Source organism: Coenobita brevimanus, chromosome 5 (assembly GCF_032717465.1).
Source record: "Coenobita brevimanus isolate Jiangsu-jjx chromosome 5, ASM3271746v2, whole genome shotgun sequence".
In the NCBI taxonomy this organism is placed as follows: Eukaryota; Metazoa; Arthropoda; class Malacostraca; order Decapoda; family Coenobitidae; genus Coenobita; species Coenobita brevimanus.
The window spans coordinates 42171280-42176854 of NC_136958.1; the positions used below are offsets into that span (position 1 = coordinate 42171280).

A 5575-nucleotide genomic window follows, 5' to 3' on the forward strand; every position below is an offset into this window, starting at 1 on the left:
TGCCTTAGTATTTATTATTTGATTATTCATTTTACTATATTACTTTCTCTTTCAGGTTATTCAAGCTGGTAGCTTATAGATAAAATACTATAGAATGTAACTTTTCCTTTCAGTCTTTCCTATAAAATTTCCATATCAGTTTTTCCATGCTGCATTTTTTTTTTTTTTTTTTTTTGTCAGTTTTAACTGGAGGGTTTGGAGGCGGGGGAAACCTTCTTGCTTTACTATCCTTATTCTTCAGCATATAGAAATAAATCTTGTAGTCATAGTCTACCCTGCAACAAGCAGCCTCGAAAGGACCATAAGGTCTGTTGCTGTTTAACTTCCTCTGTTTCATTCATTCATTGCCAGACGCCATGTATCCCAAACGGGGTGGCCAAGGGCTTAAAGTTAATTGTTTTACAGGGAGGGGCACTAATCCTCCACCAACCCCACTTGACACGTAGGGATGCCAACAGCATCTGGTGTTCCCAGGCGGTCACCCATCCAAGTACTAACCAGACCCAAACCAGACCCAACGTTGCTTAACTTCGCTGATCGGACGGGAAGCGGTGTACTCAACGTGGTATGGCCGTTGGCGACAAAGGATTCAAACCAGTGCTTGCAACTGCGTGAGTACAGCAGCTTACCAAGTGAGCTATTTAGGAACCCAACTTCCTCTGTACCTTTATATATTTGTAGCTCTGCTGCCCACGGACTTGCTGACGTCATATCTATCACAAATCAAATTTTTCTCATCCCGACCACTCTCCTCACTCACAAAAGTTTCTCAAGAACCTCATCTCCACTTCCCAGACTCTTGACTTCGATTTCTTGCCACACCAGCATCGAACACCCAAGATGAAACAGAAAATAGTAACATGGTATACAAGTAGTTATATTCTTTGTAAACCTCCCTTGAATGCTCCACCCTTTGTTTTCATCCCCCTTATTCCTATTTTCCCTTCTTTGACGCGCTGCCACCTCCTCCCCCAAACTCCCTTTCCACTTCCCCTCACCCTCTTTCCCGCTCATCTTTACCCCCTATCCCTTTCCCTCTCACCCCACGTCAGGGCCGAATTACCAGGTGTAGGCAAAATGGGCAACTGCCTACCAGGCCACGGCGTGTCACAGGCCATCAAGACTTTCAGAGCCGAGTAAATATACGCTTTGGGCGTCCAAATAAGGGCCATCACCCATCAGGCCATCAAAAAAGGTCATTATAGGTCATGCCAAAATTTCACTGGAAATAACGGAAAAAAGAGATCTATATGTTGCAGGCCAACCGTCTGCGTTGCCTACCAGGCCACAGCAGGGTTAATCCGGCCCTGCCACACGTTTCCCTCCCCATTTTACCACGTTCCCACATATCTTTTCTCGGGTGCGGAACGAGACCGAGAGAGCAATTTTTTTATTAGTACTTTTTTTTTTTTTTAAGATAGCTGTTTCAGAGAGGCATGATATACTATGATTGGCCTAATAAAAGATGGAAAAACTGTTCATGGTTTTTACACAGGGATATATATATATATATATATATATATATATATATATATATATATATATATATATATATATATATATATATATATATATATATATATAGGCCTATATATATTTTTTTTTTTGGGGGGGAGCCATTTTTCGACTATATTTGTCTCGTGTGGGGTAAAGCTTGGTGCCACTAGAAGGTAATTTTCATGACATTTTCAAAATGGCATGACATACCATGATTAACTTAATAGCTATAATTTAAAACTGAGCTTTGGTGCTGGTTATGCAGAGTACTTTTTCAAGACATATGGGACATAGATTTTAAAAACCAAATTTCGGCTAAAATATAGTGCTCTTGCTTGCTTCCCTCACTCAGGCAGTTCTCTCACTCTTGTACCTATGATAAGTCTGCACTTTAACCTGTTAAATGCAATGGGTTACTCTTGTACTAATTCGGCTACCACCAAACGAGTTTATTCAAGTCTGGCAGGACCTTTGATAGTGAAATGCCTAATGGATATGTCTAATCACTTGTGTAAGAATCGTCTCCACTAAATTAATAATAATAATAATGATAATAATAATAATAATAATAATAATAATAATAATAATAATTATTATTATTATTATTATTATTATTATGTGGTAGGTGAGGGCGCTCACCATCCAATCACTCGATGTAGTGCTGCTCTCGGGTGTCTGCCCTTTCCTCTCCTCCATCCTCCTTTCCATCCATCCTCTTCTGTCTTTCTTTCCTTCATTCTTTCCTCTTTCCGCTGCCTACAGGTGACTTTACACACCCTCTTCTGTCTTTCTTTCCTTCATTCTTTCATCTTCCTTCTGCCTGTGGGTGACTCTACACTGAGTGACAAGCCAAACGGTTTCCTGTACACCAGGAAATCATTTACTACGCTGGGTGGTAGTCATATAACCAAATTTTGGCGCCTGGTGGTTTAGTGGGTAATAACGGTGCTCCAATCGGATTGAGCCGGTGAAGGTTTATATCCAAGAGATGGTTGGGATTTATTGCTCACGTATTGCCACCCAGGGATGAGTGAGGCTGGTCACTCGCATCTTAAATGCCAGGACCAACTTGCCTAGTCCCGGGCTCCTACGTTCCTCATGAGGCAACGTAGGATTGGACGATGGATGAATGGATGGATTATCATTATTATTATTATTATTATTATTATTAGTAGTAGTAGTAGTAGTAGTAGTATAGTACGATTGTCATTATCGTACCCTGGCAACCTACCATTCAAAAGTGGATCCGATTTCGTATCGTATTATACACGAACCATATTATTATGCACGAATATATTATACACGAATATAATTATACATGAACATACTATACACGAGTCACATGCGTCTCATACTATGCACTAAATCAGACGCACTTTTCAATGGTAGGTTGCCAGGGCACGATAATAATAACCTCAGAGTCGCGCGCCGCGACTACAGTAGCAATAGTAGTGACAGTAGTAGTACTAGTAGTCGTCGTCGTCGTCGTCGTCGTCGTCGTAGTAGTAGTAGTAGTTGTCGTTGTTGCTGTTGTTGTTATTATAATTGTTGTTATTGTTGTTGTTGTTATTGCTATTGTTATTGTTATTGTTGTTATTATTTTTTGCTGTGGTGGTTGTTTTTCCAGGTTCATCTGGAATGTGAACCCAGTGGACTGCAGGCTGAAGTCCATTCCCCCCCCCTCTCCTGTCGTGCATTCCACCATCCTCCATTTGGGGAAGAGGGAAGTAGAAAGACGTTTGTATAACCAGGCATTAGAGCCACCCGGTCATAACAGTGCCTCCACCTGAAGGCGTCCCTCCTCGGTGCTTCTAAATCAAACAGCCTAAGTAAAGCACAGGATACGACGTCGTGTTGAAGGGGTTAATGGTAATCTAAAACACTGCATCATATATAAATTCACTTCAAACCTATTTATCACGGTGACATTAGAATCCAATCCCAATTATGGCCCGTGTCTTCTTTGATATGTTAGGGTTGTTAATTCTAAGCGTTGTCTTTGCAGCTGGTCATTGTTTCCTCTTCATCACATTGTCATCTATGCGATTTTCAATTTTTTTCAAGTGAACATGCAGTAAAGACTCAGCTCATCTAAGAAATATGAATCAGATAACACTGCCAGACACCAGTTACTAATATTCAGTTTAATAAACTCCTTTGGCGTTTACTGGAATGGAATACTTGGAATATTCCAACTAACAGAGTCAAGCTAATCTCCAACCTCTTGTTAAGGGATAGGGAGGGAGTTACGGAATATATCTTGGCATCTCCACCGCCCACTTATATCCGTGCCACCGCATGAAGGCGCCCCTCTCCATCACCAGCAAGGGCAGACAATATGATAACTCGCCAGAGGTCAAATCCAGCCCCTTGTTAACAGGAAACAATTTGCTTATTTTAGTCAAGCATGCACCTGAGATTATTACCCTTTTCATGGTCGGGATAACTCTAGTATTCCATTCCAGCTAACACCAGACGATTATACAGAGCTAAGACTGAGTCACTGGAAACCTGAGCGTATTAGTGCTACCAACATTAACCCTGCCATCGTATGGACAACATTAGTCTTCTATTCAGTACAAAGCCAGACGATTTTGTTTAGCTGAGAGTGAATCATGGAAGCCTGAGAGTGTTTAGTATTATGTTTCAGATAAAGCCAGACGATTTTGTTTAGCTGAGAGTGAATCATGGAAGCCTGAGAGTGTTTAGTATTATGTTTCAGATAAAGCCAGACGATTTTATTCAGGTAAATGTGAATAGGCCTAATGGTGTATACAGCTAATAATACTCGGTCAACAACAGATCAATGCATCTGTAAGCATAGCCTCATCATTAACAGGAAACAGTTTAGTCATAGCTGAAAACGACAGAAATCTTTGCATTATACAAGAAGAGTAAGAACCAGCCTAGTCAGCAATGTAAATACACCATCTACTGTAACTAAAAACATGAAACAAATGAAGTAAAAGAAATACGGGGCTGCATGCCAATCGTCCGCCAAAATATGTTGTTGGATAAGGTGTACAAGTTACCTACAAACCACATCTGAAGAAAATTGGCAAAACTCTACGGAATTCGGTCACCGAGATTCGCGAAAAGCCAATCCATAATAAAAGTCAAACAAAAGCTCTCAGGGTTCGAATGCTAATTGCCGCCGAAATATGTTGTTGGCCAAAGTACAAGCTACCTACAAACTAAATTTGAAGAAGAGATATTTTGGCAAAACACACACACACACACACACACACACACACACACACACACACACACACACATCAAAAGGCGGGCGATAAAAATTAACAAAACTCTACGGAATTTAGATACTGCTCTTCATAAAAAAGCCAATCCATATTAAAAACTACTGTATACAGTATGTTAGTTGGAATTTGGTCGTCACTGATCAAAAAATCCTCACCAAAAGCAACTGGCTAATGCACATCCACATAGTTGCTATTTCCTGAGGGTTTGGTGAAAATTCGTCCACAACTTTTCGAGATATTTTGAAACACACACACACACACACACACACACACACACACACACACACACACACACACACACACACACACACACACACACACACTGACATAAACAATATCTCTTAGTCTTGCTAAAAGAGGGCGATAAATATACTTCATGCATCACGAAGATATGCAAGAACTGATGTAGCAGTAGTAGTAGTAGTAGTAGTAGTAGTAGTAGTTGTAGTAGTAGTAGTAGTAGTAATTGTTATTGTTGTTGTTGTTGTTGTTGCAACTTCAGGCTCATGTGAACGTGAACTTGGTGGACGACAAGAAACTAATGCAGCACTCACCATCCTCCTTTATGGGTAGTGGAGACGAGATGTGGGACGTTTGTGCATCCGGATAGGTTCTCCGACCGGGTGTATGGACGTCACGGCAGGAAGGCATCCCTCCCCAGCGCCGATGTATTCAGACCTCCACCTTTTAGCAGACACCGACATTCACAGGTATGGTATGGCACTTCAGCGTCTTTCCGCTTGACACCTCACTATCAGATCACAAGATACACACGTTTCGCTGTATATTATTTTTCCTTCTTCATGCACAAATAAAAA

At 40.9% G+C, this 5575-nt stretch overlaps 1 pseudogene; it reads right to left on the reverse strand.

The window, feature by feature from the left end:
- Window positions 1–449: 449 nt before the first annotated feature.
- Window positions 450–579, reverse strand: LOC145399489 (5S ribosomal RNA; annotated as a pseudogene).
- Window positions 580–5575: the final 4996 nt, after the last annotated feature.